Raw genomic sequence first — 16682 nt, 5'->3', positions numbered from 1 at the left:
AGGTTCAATTCTGAAGAGAAAATACTGAGCAAAGATAAAGATGGGAGACAAAAGAGTTAATTTGCTTGCAGGCTTTCTTGCTTGTGTGATTCATCAACAACTTAAAGCAAATAAAATATTAGACTAGCAGGGCTCTTCTAGTGTTAATTAGTCCTACATGTTGTAACTGCTAATTATCTGCTTACCATTTAAAAAAATAATAATTTGCTGTAGGTTCTATTAGGTAACCACCTTGAAGTTTGCTTCTGAAGAAAATTTATCTCTCTTTTCAGGTTGTCTTCCTTGCCATTTCATTCCTCCCGTTCCTTTCCCAACATCCTTTGTAACTCTCTCACTGCTGCAGATGTGTGGTCCTTGCACCATCTGCACATTTGTAAATGAATGGATGGTGTTTGCAAAGAAACTCCACATCTCCATTCTTCACCTCTTCTAAAGGAAATTGGAGTTTGCTTTTAACTCCCACACATCCTTTGGAAAATTGGATGTGAAGAAGACTCACCACAATCCCCTTTGCTCTGCTCAGTGGTGCAATTGGAACAACAACAAAAAAAATGTTCCCACCTGGGTGAAGCAGTTGGTTAGAGCAAATTGCATCCAATTATGGTTTATTATCGAGTTGAATACATTTTGGAAGCCTCCTTGCTCGGATAGAACCAAATTATTTAGAGTGCCTTTCCTGAGCTTTCTGCCACTGTGCCAATGAGTTGTTTAACATGGCACTTCATTGCTATAATAAGTCACAGCCTCTATCAAGCTTGATGTTATCTACTCTAAATGTTTTATTATTTTGTGTGTGTGTGTGCACGCATGTGTGTGCAGAGGTGAGTTGAGAATACACTGTATAAGGTGCAATGTTCCATGCTTATTCATGCTGTAAATCAACAAAGATCAGCAGACTGAATGAAAAAAAATTGAAAAGCTTACTTAGAAACTGACATAAGCTTTCAGATGAGCTTGGGATGGCTGAAGTTAACTGCGTTCATTTTTCTTAGCTTGTCACACTTGCCACTTGAATTTCACTGCTAAAGAGAGAAGACTTTTGTTTTATGAAATTATATCTATAGGAATAGCATTTACATTTTATAGACTTGCTTATAAGGTGTTTTTTTTAAAAAAAAAAAAAAGCAGATCAAAACAAACATTTTCCTGTATTATGAGTGAATTATTCACTATAGCCCACTGTGATCACAATTTATCAGTTTTATTGTTCATTAAGTTTGACTTTTCAAGTAGGTGACATGAATTCCCAGGCTTGAAACTAAAGAGTTCAGCATCCACTACCTCTTAATTCCCATGTGCCTTTTCTACATACCAGTTTTATTTCATAGAAATCAGAAAAATTCATTCATTGATTCATTGATTCATTGATTCATTGATTCATTGATTCATTCATTCATTCATTCATTGATTCATTGATTCATTGATTCATTCATTCATTGATTCATTCATTCATTCGTGTTGGTTATCCAACTTGACTGGATTCTGGATGGCAGTAGTTTAAGTTAGGCATTTCCCATGTAATTAATTTATAATAATAGGGCTGATGCTTAGGGAGTAGGGAATTCAGTAAATAATTTGTGGGAAATTATGTGTTAAATGTAGCAGAGGATAAACTTTCATCGGTAGTTTGGTCTCAATTTTTTTTAAAAAATACCTAAAATTGCCTTCTTGTTCATCTGCGTGAATATATGGGAATTTTGGCGGCTACTTTTGGCTGCAACTTTTCTTCAGTCAAAAGAAGTTTGAAAATAATTAGCTTTTTAATGGATGTCAAAAGGATATGCAACACCTTGTAGGCTTAGATATCTATTACTACACAGGTTTCTGTGGATCATAGTCATGAAAAGGGTATAATTACTAAAAGATCTTTCTGTGAGTGGGAGAAGGCGGGTGCAATATTAAACACAGATGCATTTAAAGAGCAAAAAGAGACAGATTGTAATGATCAACAAAATAGTATTTACTATAGATTTGACATGAACCAATGCCTGGCCTTGTAGACTCTTTCCTCCCTCTCCTCTCCTCTCCTCTCCCCTCCCTCCCCTCCCCTCTCCCCTCTCTCCCCCTCTCCTCTCTCTCTCTCTCTCCCCCTCCCCCCGCTCTCTGTTTGAATATGATGAAATAAACTGAGATTATCAACATAGATGTTATACTGACATGTTGGTTCTTTAAAGTGATGTTTCTCAACCTTGGCAATTTGAAGTTGTATGGACTTCAACTCCCAGAATTCTCCAGCCAGCTTGCTTGCTGGCAGAGAAATTCTGGGAATTAAAGTCCACACATCAAGTTTCCAAGGTTAAGAAATTCTGCTTTAAAGTATCACAGAGATAGAATCTGATATTTTATAAGGTCAAGGACTCTGGCAAGTGTATGGGTCTTGGCATTTTACCAGAAGAGAGAACTTCTATTCTGATATTTGTTTTAGTTAGATTTTATTATTAAGGCTTACTAAGGGCATGTCTCAGATGATCAAAACTCCTATTTTGATAGTAGTGGAATTACTCAACCTAATAAAATAATTGTTTCCACAGCGCAACAAGTAGCATTAAGAGGAATGGTTAGCATCCATCTCCTTTGATCTAAGATGCATCTCCATATTGTATTATTGTGTTGAAAGAAATATCCATCTGGTTGAGTTTTAAGCCGGGAGAAAGGCACTGGAGACAAAAATGGAGGCTGGAGGTTGATTGGAAACATGGTTTAATGTGAAGCAGAACCACATGGAGTTGAGACTAGGTGGCTTTTATACCTTCACTTGGGCTTTATATTTGAGCTTCCTGTTCCTGTGCAAGAACATGTATTCTATTGACTGTTGTCAGACTCCCATGGGGCCATGTAGGGGTCATAGTTGGCTCTATAGGCAAATTACAAATCCTAGGTGTTTGTCTGAGCTAAGTTTGGTTGAAATTTCTGAAGGTGAAGTTTCAATAGAGGAATAATTCCTATTGTGGCTTTTGGCTCTTGGGTGAGGGCTAACCTGCCTTTATTCAGACTTTGCTGCAGGGAATAATGGATTACTAAATTTGCATTTCTAAAGCTGCCCCAGCTCAGTATCTGCTTGGGGGCGGGGAGCTAGGGTTCTGAGTTTCTGTCTCTCTTAATATTTTTTATTTCTCTTTTAGGGGAAATATTTTATCCTGCCTTTTTAAAATATTCTTCAACATATTTCATTCTTCTAGGAGGGGTGGTGGTGGTTTCCCACAGTTGAATGATAGATTACAATAATCCTACATTTTTTGTATTGTTTTTAAGGATATGTTAGGGGTATTTATTTACATTTTTAAAAGATCTGGAAAAAAACAGACATTAGAAAAATGTATTAAAGGATTGCACTGAGGACATGAAGAAAAGATATATTTTCATAAAGAAAGAATACTACAGAATGGATATAAAAACATATACATATAACAGTGAGAAAGCTCTCACTGTTAGGGAAATAGTTCATTTTGGTTGATTTAATTTTTTACTATTATTTAAATAATATGATATTTTGTTTTAAAAACTAATTTCAAAAAATATTTACCAACGTGCTAATTATAACACTACTCTGTCTTTTCTGTTTGATTGACTCTTCAAAATAGTCCAATTTCCCCCAGACTATTGTGGAAATATAAGAGAAAATGGTGGGGAGACTGCATTATGAATAACTGAGAGGAACAGTATTTGTTCCCGGTCATAAGATCCTCAACCTGTGGGCCATGATATTGAAGAAATCACAGTACATTACATGACTGTAACCCCAAATTTAGTTTGATAAACATTATAAAGTGGTTTGCTTTACTCCAATAAAATGCAAAAAAAAAAAAAAAAAAAAGTGACAGCCAGCCCAGATGTGGCACCTTCAGCCATTTTATTCCAAGTGAGACTTGGAAGGAATGACTTCATCTTCTTAGAGATCGAAACATTTATCATGGTCTAGAATTTGCCACCAAATAACAAATCCTTCAAGGTCCCTTCCAATTCTTGTTATTCTCTTAAAAGCAGAATTCAGAATTGAACCTTATCTCCCTCTTTTTTTTAAAAAAAAAAAGATATTTAGGGAGAAAAAAGAATCACAGCATATAGAAAGATACATAATTGATGTGTGTGGTTGTGTAGATGGTAAAATAACAATACCATCCATTAGAGATGAGAGCTGTAACAACTCAGGCAGCAAAGCAGTATGTATTTTATAGGTCATCTGGGCACCATTCAGATCTACAGGTTGCCATTCTTTCTCCATAGTTGAAAGCATTTAATGGATTATTATAAAAGGTGTGTGTGTGTGTGTGTGTGTGTGTGTGTGTGAAGAGAGAGACAGTGTGTGATAATGGTTGAGATTGAAGCTCGGTGTATATATTACCAGCGGGTGAGGTCTAAAAGAGAGCATTGTTTTCAAAATTCTCCCATGACTAGCCGGCTCATTTGCCGAAGCTTCTGGAAGTACGAGTGTAATGAATTCAACCTCAGTATCAGCAAACAAGCAAGCAAACGAGTAGTCAGAGACTTTTTTGGGGGAAGGGAGGGGGATATGGCACAGATAAATCTTCATGTCAATAAAGATGCCATGCATGCTAAGAGGCAACCTAGTGTATTATGCATGCCTCGTTTGAGGATAGCCAAGCATATGAGCTCTCTTATTCTGCTCCCACCAGCCCTTTGGGCAATGTAAAATGGAGACCAGTTGAACACCAGTTAAGGGATCTGGTAACAGTGGGGAGCTACAGGTAATCTTTGAGTTACGCCAATGGTGATCACATGACCCTGGGATGCTGTAACCATCATAAATGCTTGCCAAGTGCCTGAATTTTGATCACACAAATATGGGAATGCTGTGTCTTTGAAGAGTCACTAAATAAATGGCTGTAAGTCAAGGACTACCTGTATAGGGGTGATGACCAGTGAACTTAAATGCAACTATTATTGGTTTGTTGTCCACCTCCCTACTCAAATTTCTCCATTTGTAGATGCAACGGCCTTCTCCTTTGACACCAAAGAGGATCTCGGAACAGCCTCTCCTCTACATCAGAGGATGCAGAAAATTTTGGTCTTCCAGGAGGAGCCTGTTAAAAGCAGGCTTCCCCCTCCCCCATCCAGACATTAGGAAATCCAAAAGAAAATAAGCCTTGTTTGTGAATTTGTTATATGGTGCTTCAGATTTTTGTTTTGTACGAAATCATGTTATGTTCACTTTGTCTGGTTACAGGATCTTTTGGAGTTTTCTTTGGGGAATTAGAGGCCAATTGTCCAGACTTATATATTTAACAAGGGACGCGTTGGCTCAGTGGCTAAGATGCTGAGCTTGTCGATCAGAAAGTTCGGCAGTTCGAATCCCTGGCACCGCATAACAGAGTGAGCTCCCGTTACTTGTCCCAGCTTCTGCCAACCTAGCAGTTTGAAAGCATGTAAAAATGCAAGTAGAAAAATAGGGACCACTTTGGTGGGAAGGTAACAGCGTTCCGTGAGCCTTCAGCATTTAGTTATGCTGGCCACATGACCACGGAGACATCTTCGGACAGCACTGGCTCTTTGGCTTTGTAACAGAGATGAACACCACCTCCTAGAGCCGGAAACGACTAACATGTATGTGCAAGGGGAACCTTTACCTTTATGTATTTAACATAGTGTGTGTGTGTGTGTGATTTTCCAATGAACACTCCAACAAGCTCACATAGACATCACATGCACAACTAATTAGTCAAAAAGGATAATCCTCTTCATTGATTTTTTCCAGGTTATTCTTCTATTAGTTGCCACAACAAGTCTTTTGCTTCTCTTATGATACCTGGACCTCCCACAAGATGTCACAAGTTGGGTGGGTATGAACTCAGACTTGAGTTTGGGAGGTCTGAAAAGGGGAAGATGGTTGTTTGACACATTGATTGGGATTTATGTGCTAAAAACACTGGATTTCCAGCCTTTTTCTTTTTAAAATCCCAAGAAACTGCTCTCTTGCAGAGGATGCCTCCAAGAATTGTCACCAGTGCAAAAGTTTGTGCATAGGACCATTTGCTGTGTCACTTTTTTCTTATGTAGTATTCCCAATGACACCACAGGTAATTCTTGATTTACAACAGTTCGTTTATTGACCATTCAACAGTTACAACAGCGCTGAAAAAAATGACCTATGACCATTTTCACACTTAGGACCATTGTTGCATACCCCACGGCCACGTGATCAAAATTCAGATGCTTGGTACAGCTGGCATATCTTTATGATGGTTGCAGTATCCTGAGGTCCTATAGTCATCTTTTGCGTCCTTCTGACAAGCGAAGTCAATGGGGAAGCCAAATTCACTTAACAATCATATTAATGAATTGCAGTGATTCCTTTAACAACTGTGGCAAGAGAGGTCATAAAACGGGGTAAAACTCACTTAACAACTATCTTGTTTAGCAATGGAAATATTGGGCTCAATTGTGATCGTAAGCCAAGGACTACCTGTATTAGATTCTGCACATTTTTCAATTTTCAGGATTCAGGCATATCCTCCAATAGGGATCAGACAGTAGTGCTGGGACCCCACCCCCCATGAGGGTTAGATTATTCCATACATTAAGATGCGTCTCCTCCAGAAGCCAAAAGGTAGATATTTTAAAATAAGTGTGTAAAAATGTTGACCATTAGGTTCCAGTGGAATGTATGAATGCAAGTGATCCTAAGGATGTAGCAGTTATATTTCCCTTTCTACCATTGATGAATGAGATCTTTTATGTCTTTTTACCTCACTCACAATCCATGCAAGCATGGATATGGCTGTATGCCCACATATATCAAAAGGTACATAGAGAAACACATGGGGATGAAACCTAGCATATTTTATTTTGTAAAGGAACCATCCTTCCTACTTCTTTGCTAATATACTATGTAATAGCTATTTTTACACAGAATCTTTGTGTTTTCTTGCCTTCTTTTTTTTTATAAACATGTTTTATTCAGTTTTCCACATTATAACATTTCTTTTTAGTGAACAGCATGATTACAGGTTTCACATATACATATAAATATGACCATAGTTACATATTCAATTTTTTTATCCAGTTTCTTATCTTAATAATGCTTTTATACATTTTCTATTTTATTATATTATTCCAAATACTTATTTCATTATTTAATTCGCATTATGTTAACTTCATAAACATTATACTTTAGTACTTTTAACTGTCACATTTGTATTTTTCATCTTAAATTTTAATTAAAAACACTTCTTCTATAAATTGTTTTCTTGCCTTCTTATGTCCCTTCTAATGTCTCTTCCAAAAGTATTTTGTGATGAATTAACTGTCCCCACAACAAACATCACACTGACCACAGGACCACAGAAGTGTCTTTGGACAGCGCTGGCTCGATTGAGGTGAGTACTGCCCCTATAGTTGGCAATGACTAGCGAAGTAAAATCCATGGTAAAATCCATTTTTTTTTTTTTTTACAACAGACTACCTCAGAAAGTTCTTTGGGTAGTTGAAAAATTGGCAAAGGGCTCAACAACCAGTAGAGTCCTGAGGGAGCTGAGACCCATATCACCCAATTCCTGCATCTTATGTTCGCTCTTGTTTCTTCTTCTTCTTCTTCTACTACAGCCTCAGGGAGAGAAAATCCCATTGTAGTTATTTGGAACATTTATTTGGAATTTCTGGAAAGGTATTAAGAAAATCCAGGGATTGTACCTGAATCATCATTTTGTAGTAAGGGGCTGCCTGCCTAGTGAAAATGATCACGAGCATATCTGTGGGAGATAATGCTCTCTCTCTCTCTCTCTCTCTCTGTGTGTGTGTGTGTGTGTGTGTTGTATGCTTGCCATGCCTAGTGTTCTCTGTTGTTCAGCTACCCAGGAGTGTGGCTGAGTTTCATGCTGGGCTTTGTGTACAACAAAGCTTTGTCTACATTTCTTCACTGTAAGAAATGTTTGACCTGTACGCACAGCAGAGATCACTTCAGGAGACATTCTGTTTCATAGATAATATATTGGAAATCTTCCTTATATTATAGCAAAGCATGGCCAGGTTTGATTCTGCCCAATTTTCAGGCAGAAGAAATGTTATTACTATGTAGTACTAGTATTCTTGTCAGGGGCGGCTCAGTGGCTAAGACGCTGAGCTTGTCGATCAGAAAGGTCGGCAGTTCGGTGGTTCGAAACCCTAGCGCCACGTAATGGAGTGAGCTCCCATTACTTGTCCCAGCTTCTGCCAACCTAGCAGTTCGAAAGCATGTAAAAATGCAAGTAAAAAAATAGGGACCACTTTGGTGGGAAGGTAACAGCATTCCGTTCACCTTCGGCATTTGGACAGCGCTGGCTCTTCGGCTTTGTAACGGAGATGAGCACTGCCCCCTAGAGCTGGAAGCGACTAGCACGTATGTGTGAGGGGATTCTTTATCTTTACTAGTGTCTCTACACTCTTCATACATGTAAATAAAGAAGAAAAAGAGGAAGAAAGTGTGGATAATTGATGTGGCAATAACAGGAGATAGTAGAATAGACGATAAGGAATTGAGACGATCAGAAACCATCATGGCATAAATTGGCCTTGGTGATCCCAAATGTTATGGGTGCCATAACAAAAAATCTTGGATGGTACTAAGAAAATCTGCACATTGATAAAATTTCCCACTGCCAATTGCAAAAGGCAGCACTGTTTGGATCTGCACATATATGACATTAAAACATTGTACTATCCTAGGTTCTTGGGAAGAACACAATCCATATGGAGGCCAACACCAGCAAAGAAACTGGCAGCTGTGACTTCACATTGTTGTGGAAAGATAATAATAATAATAATAATAATAATAATAATAATAATAATAATAATAATAATAATAATAATCATCATCATCATCATCATCATCATCATCATCATCATCATCATCCTTGGGAAGGACTCGAAAGGTGGCTATCAAATCCAGTCTAAACATCTGGCTGATGGTGTGATCAATCTTAATTGTTATTTGTCAGCATAAATACATGGGTAGTATGGTGTAGCCCAAGGGTCTTCAAAATTGGCAAGTTTAAGACTTGGGGACTTCAACTCCCAGAATTCCTGAGCTAACATGATTGGAGGAGGAATTCTGGGAGTTGAAGTCCACAAGTCTTAAAGATCTCAAGTTTGAAGATCCCTGGTGCAGACATTCAAAAGTAACTGAATTTCTTAGGAGTAAGTTATCCATGCTACTTTGATTGGCTGAAGCCCTTAGCCTAATTGCAGTAAATCATATGCATGGTAGCCTGAATCAGGCCCTAAAATATTCAGGAATCATTTATATAGCTACTCATCTTATGAAAAGTGACTCTGGGTAGCGTACAATAATTTTATTTACTTGTATCCTATTATTATTATTATTATTATTATTATTATTATTATTATTATTATTATTATTATTATTATTATTATTATTATTATTATTATTATTATTATTATTATCTCAATAATAATCAATTAAAAATAATACATATATGAAAAAGGCATTTAAAAAATAAAAAATCAACATTAAAAATAGGGATTATTAAAACTAAAATAAATTCAAACCACAAGCAGAGACAGAATGAATATATCCACCTCGATAGTGGAGCCATCTAAACAACTCTTTGGTTCCCTGGGAATCCAGGCTTTGTAGTATAACCAGATTTTGAGGGTATTCAGGAAATATCAAACGGGATGGAGCTTGCCTTGTCAGAGGTGGGGAGGACAGTGTTTCATAAAGAGGGACATCACTGCACAAAACGATTGCCTCTTTTCAAGGAGTAACCTCACAGAAAATGAAGAAGCGCCTTGTCTTGTAGATGACATCAAGCTCTATGATTGGCTGTTGTTGTTGTAGTATTTATTGGCCACCCAATTCCAACGTCTACTCTGCATAGCATTAAAAAGCAACTTGTTTATGATCGGACTGCTGATATTTTCCTTTTTCTTAGAATGGTCATCTGAACTTTGCATGGTCACGGGTCGTACTAAGAACAAAGAAGATAATAGCAAAGAGTCCTGGTGTCATTCCAAAGGTATGCCAATCTTTTTGTGTGTGTGTTTGCATAATATAAAGAAAATATATGGCCACCAATATTACTATTTCAATATTTAATGTTTTTATATTTGTAGTTTTGCATGTTTGATGTTGTAAGCCACCCAGAGTTGCTTGACAGTGAGAAGGGGGGTGGGGGGGAAATACATATTTAAAAATAAAATAAAAGCTGGCCTTTTCCTCCTAGCCAGATGTAGGCCACCAAACATTCAAGATCATGCTACTTCGATGCTAGGGCAAAGTAGATTTCTTTATGTCCAACCATATGAGAATTCAAATAAAGTATCCACATAGCCCCTGAACATCTATGAACATCTATGAACCCCCAAGCATTATATATGATATATAATTCAGAACCAGCTCCTTACCCAACCTATGGTCCTTAGCTATGGTCATCCCTATCTTCAAAAAAGGTGACCCCAGCCTGGTTGAAAACTACAGACCAATCTCACTGTGTTGTGTCACATGCAAAGTCATGGAATCAATCATTAACCAATTCATCACACTCCACTTAGAGTCAAACAACCTACTCTCCAAAAAACAATTTGGTTTCAGGAAAAATTTGTCCTGCAACCTACAACTCCTACACTGAAAAAAACATATGGACTATTTTACTCGGCCAGGGTAAAGCAATAGATGCAATTTACATAGACTTCTGCAAAGCCTTTGATTCAGTGGTACATGACAAACTACTGTTAAAACTAAACTCTTATGGCATTTCCGGATCCCTTCATAGGTGGATTACTGCATTCCTGTCAAACAGGCAACAAATAGTAAAAATAGGGAGCACTATATCAAACCCTGCTCCAGCGGTGTCCCCCAAGGTAGCGTTGTAGGACCCACACTCTTTATATTCTATATAAATGACCTTTGTGATCACCTTATAAGCAACTGTGTCCTCTTCGCAGGTGATGTAAAACTATTCAACATCACCGACAATGCTACTGCTCTTCAAAGTGACCTTGATTATGTGTCTAAATGGTCAAACAATTGGCAACTCCAAATCTCAACCAACAAATGCTCTGTCCTACACATTGGTAAAAAAATCAGTACACCAAATACAAACTAGGCGGATATGACCTCGTTGATGACCCTCACTCTGTCAAGGACCTAGGAGTACTCATATCTAATGACCTAAGTGCTAGAGCTCACTGTAACAACATTGCCAAAAAGGCATTAAGAATTGTAAATCTAATCTTATGAAGCTTCTCCTCTGGAAATATTGAATTGCTACTAGGGAATACAAAATCTTTGCTAGACCAATACTCGAATATAGCTCATCTGTCTGGAATCCGCATTGTATATAGGACATTAATACATTGAGCACGTCTAGAAGTATTTCACGAGAAGAGTACTACACTCCTCTGCTTGCAACAGAATACTCTATATCACCAGACTTGAAATTTTGGGCTTGGTCAATCTTGAACTACGCCACCTACAGTTGGACTTAACCGTAGTACACAAAATCATCTGCTACAATGTCCTACCAGTCAATGACTACTTCAGCTTCAACCGCAACAATACAAGAGCACACAACAGATACAAACTCAATGTTAACCGCTCCAAACTTGATTGCAGAAAGCATTACTTCAACAACAGAGTGGTCAATGCCTGGAACGCACTACCTGACTCTGTAGTTACATCCTCAAACCCCCACTCCTTTAACCTTAAACTATCCACTATTAACCTCACCCCATTCCTAAGAGGTCTGTAAGGGGCGTGCATAAGTGTACCAACGTGCCTCCCGTCCCCGTCCTATTGTTCCCATTTAATCATACCTATTTTCTGTATTCTTACTCATGTTTATACTTATACCTATTATTTTGTAAGTGATCGACAAATCAAATAAATAAAAATAAATAAATCTATGAGTATTTGCTTTCACTGCTGAATTCCCTCACTATTAGAAATGCTTCTTAAACTGGAATTTGATTCCTTGATTCTTAAGTTATTCCATATCCTGTCCTCTGAGAACAGATCATGACCTTTTCCTGCAAGACATTCTTCATTCAAATTAAATAAATATTCCCTGACTACATTTCTGTCAATGTTAGCTTCAGTCATGCCCTTCCACTTGCTCCTCACAGCTGCCCTCTTTTTAGAGAAGACTGAGCCCAAAAAGGAATACACTAGCCCATTTCTTTGTTCCGTTAATGTGTCACCATCTTCAGGAGTAGCCGGACCTCTAACTCGTTTTTTTTAGATGTGGTGCAAAGAAGAAGTGAAGGATCCTACCCACGACCTTAGAAACAAGGTAAGGGCCACACTCTGAATCTCAGAGACACAATCAGGGCCAAACCCTAGCTACTCTTCCTTCCGTATTTTACAAAATATCATCAGACCCTTTTAGCTGTGGTGGCGCAGTGGTTAGAATGCAGTAGTGCAGGCTACTTCTGCTGACCGCCAGCTGCCTGCAATTTGGCAGTTCGAATATCACCAGGCTCAAGGTTGACTCTGCCTTCTATCCTTATGAGGTGGGTAAATTGAAGACCCAGGTTATTGACTCTGTAAATCGCTGACTCTGTAAATCGCTTAGAGAGGGGTTGTAGATCACTATGAAGTGGTATATAAGTCTACTGCTGTTTTATAAAGTTTGAACTAGCTGAGCTGCTTTTCCTACTAGTTTCTCTTTCCAAGATTTCTACTTGCCTTCCCCCCCCTGAGATTATTGAAATCTTGAATTCTGTTTGACACCATTTAGCTGTAGTTTCTCCCCAAATCAAAGACTCCAGAATCATAGAGCTCTCTTCTCCTAATGTCCCTGCTTCTTCAATTTCATGGATCTAAGGCAGGAGTGGAGAACTATGGGCCTTTTATGGCTTGTGTTGGCTTAGGCCAAGGGTCTTCAAACTTGGCAAGTTTAAGACTTCAATTCCCAGGATTCCTGAGCTAACATGACTGGAGGAGGAATTCTGGGAGTTGGAGTCCACAAGTCTTAAAGTTGCCAAGTTTGAAGACTCCTGGCTTAGGCATTCAGGGAGTTGCAGTCTACAAGTCATAAAAGGGCCATAGTTCCCCACCTCTGATCTAAGGCCTCCAAATTGCCTTGTTTTCTCTCCATTTACCAAATCTCCCCAATTTGGCAGTGCAATCGTCCTTACTGCTTTACCCTTGAACTGTTACCCTTGAATGTTGGAAGCCCACAGAAGTTGCCTTGAGGCAATTGATGTGATCATCAGGATTAACAGGGAACCAGCTGACCGAGAGGAGATACAAAAGTCAAAATCCAATCAAAGCCCACCCACCGAGTTTCCTGGCATTAGAATCTGATGGAGAGCTGCAAAGGTAACGAAGTGAAATTGTGGTGCTTTCCAATCACCCCAAGATTAAGCAATAGTGAGGGAAAAGAAGGCATAGTTTATAGATGGTTATCTTAACCCTATCTCTCCATGCATTTAAAAGGTTGAAACGACTGATTTTACACCAGGTGCTTGGCAGCAGTTGTTGTATCAGCAGCTGTAGTGGAAAGCGTTCAGCCACCAAAGCCAAGCAGTCATGTTTGGAGCCACATGGGACAGGAGGTGCTTGATGGACACCTCTGTGACTCTTCCTTTGTCCAACAACTTCATCCTTTCTCCCAAATACTCCCGATGCTTTGCTCTGCTTTTCATTCCCACCATTCTCCTTCCTTCCTTTCCCTAACACAAACTGGTTGCCGCATAAGCTAAGAGTTGCTGAGAAGCAGGGTGGACAGAAATGCCTCCTGATTAGGAAAACAGACTCTCCACAGCTGCAGTGCTGGAATATATATATATATATATACATATTGAAATATATATATATATATATATATATATATATATATATATATATATATATATATTCAAAAAAGTGAGTAAAGATCTGTGCTGAGCCTGTGACAATATCATCTAGACAGGCAGGTTTGCAGCTGCTGCAGGCGTTTTATTCAGCTGCAGGAATAAAAAGAAAAAAAAGACCTCTTTACACTCCTGGAATAGTTCTGCTTTTCACTTGATCCTGAGACAAAATGTGTGGATTTTAATTCATGGATGAAAAGAATGAAAACAAAGCTGAGATTAAATCTCTTCTTGGAAACATGTCGTTTGAATGTAAATCTTGAAATTAGTCTGCCTTATATCATGTCCAAATAAAGAGGTTGGGCTGGGATGTAAATCTTCTGTTAAAAAAGACTTATTAATGACACTAACTTTATTGTGGGCTTAATTAGCTCCAGCTATAGTGAAATAAATGATGCTCAACAAAGGGAGCAGAAATTTAAAAATATTTCCAATATATTAGGTGACATTAGCTAAGAATACAAAAGGCTTTTAAGGCATGATGCTTAACAGGGATTAAAGCAGTTCATTTCCAAACCTATTTGATGCCTTTCTGAAACTCGAAGCACATGCTAAAATGGAAAGGGGGGGAAAAAAGCCATTATATTGTTCTTCATTTATTGCTGGAGAACTCATTTAGCCCCGAGATGATGTATTTAGTTAATTCTTGGTTTTGTCAATTATGGTGGATTATTCTTTTGCTTTCATACATCCCCCCACTGAACATGCTACTTTCTTGTAAACAGTGTGAATGCCTGCAATCCTCTATGGATGTGTTACACGCTTGACTGAGTTCATTGTTCAAATATGTGATGCCGGTGTGCAGAGTTCACCCAATAATGGGAGCTCTCCTCTCATTAGTTGGACAAACAAGAGAGTGATTTGGGCTGGAGGAAGAAAAAGCAAGCAAGCAAGCAAGCAGCCTCTGCAAAGAGAGAGACAGAGAGACAGAGAGAGAGAGAGACACAGAGAGAGAGAGAGAAAGAGAGGATGCTGGAGTGATTGTTTACATCCAACAATACTTTTTTGCCTTCGCGCTTAGCAAGAGGTGATGACTTTCACATTTCACAATCTCAGCCAATATAAAGGACCGACTTCCCTCTGAGGCACAGCGTCCATATATGATGGAGCTCACAAAGAAATGGGGAAATTCACTGGTTGACCTCTGAGAAATAAATCTGTAGAGGTAACTAATCATCTTTGGTCCCACTTTTGTTTCTTTGAAAACAGAACAAACAAATGACCCCCCCTGGGGAAACATCATGGTTAATCCAATGTTCAGAATGTTTAAAGGGAATTTTACAATGCAACAGGGCAATGACTACAGCGTAGCCATCCTTCCTGCCAGTGGGTTTATTTCTGCCAAAATTCCTTTTCAGATTATTGCAACACAAAGGTCAGTTGAATGCCATTTCCCTTCAGTATTATCCTTCTTAGCCCCCAGTCCAGGGCTCAGTTGCAACCATAAGCCTCATGCTGTGCAGCAGAACTGTGTGATTTGAAGGTCCGGAATGAATATAGCCACTGAAAGCCTATAACGGTTAATGTGACAGAAAAGAGAAATTATAGTAACTAAAATTCATTTCAGTTTGGATGCAATGAAATAAAAAGTAACTTTATGACCTAAATTCACCCCCTCCTTTTTTTAAAAGTTCAACCTCTAGTATTGTACTGTACTTGGACTAAGACAAGGAATTTTATATTGTCCTTTTGATCCAGCAAACTATTGTTTGGCTGTTGAAGCTGTCATTCCTTAAAGTGAGCAGTGTCCCATTTCTGTTTTGGTGATGGTTTCCTTTGGGTTAAATGGTGGCAATGGCACAACATCTGTGTCATAAAATAACTCTGCACCTCTCTATGGTTTTTTTCCCAACTGGTTTGTGAAGGGGAAAAAAAAGTGCGTGGGGATTTTATAAAGTCATTTCACCTCTCCTCAATTTCCTCCATTACAATAGAATAGAATTTTTTATTGGCCAAGTGTGATTGGACACACAAGGAATTTGTCTTGGTGCAAATGCTCTCAGTGTACATAAAAGAAAAGATATATTTGTCAAGAGTCAAGAATCATCAGGTACAACACTTAATAATAGTCATGGGGTACAATAAGCAATCAAATCATACTAGAAAACAGTCCATATAAATCGTAAGGATACAAGCGACAAAGTTACAGTCATACAGTCACAAGTGGGAGGGGATGGGTGACAAGGAGTGATGAGAAGGTTAACAGTAATAGTAGTGCACACTTTGTAAATAGTTGAACAGTGTTGAGGGAATTATTTGTTTAGCAGAGTGATGGCGTTTGGGAAAAAACTGTTCTTGTGTCTAGTTGTTCTGGTGTGCAGTGCTCTATAGCATCGTTTTGAGGGTGGGAGTTGAAACAGTTTATGTCCGGGATGTGAGGGGTCTGTAAATACTTTCACAGCCCTCTTTTTGACTCATGCAGTATACAGGTCCTCGACTGAAGGCAGGTTGGTAGTAATTGTTTTTTCTGCAGTCCTAGTTTTCCTCTGGAGTCTGTGTCTGTCCTGTTGGGTTGCAGAACCAAACCAGACAGTTATAGAGGTGCAGATGACAGACTCAATCATTCCTCTGGTCATTCTAATTGAGTCTGTTCTGGAACTTTGCAACTTTTTCCAATGGCCTTTAGATAAAGAAAAGTAAGGTCAGGCATTCTTTCTGGAGCCCCTACTGCACATACTGTGCGGAGAGATCCCCGATAAATATCCAAATTGGTCCATTAGTCCAAAGTAATCCATATGCTCATAGCAAGCCTCAGCCTTCTACTTGAAATCTCCTGCATCCCATCCCAAATCCCTTTCTTCCCAGATCTGAAATCTCACTCTTACTTTTCTTCTCTTTCTTCACCTCACCTCTCACCCTTTCTTGGTGTTCCT

Source organism: Notechis scutatus, chromosome 3 (assembly GCF_049901735.1).
Source record: "Notechis scutatus isolate UNSWTSFEM ecotype Mainland chromosome 3, rNotScu1.2, whole genome shotgun sequence".
NCBI lineage: Eukaryota > Metazoa > Chordata > Lepidosauria > Squamata > Elapidae > Notechis > Notechis scutatus.
Note: the sequence above shows the minus strand (reverse complement) of the source record.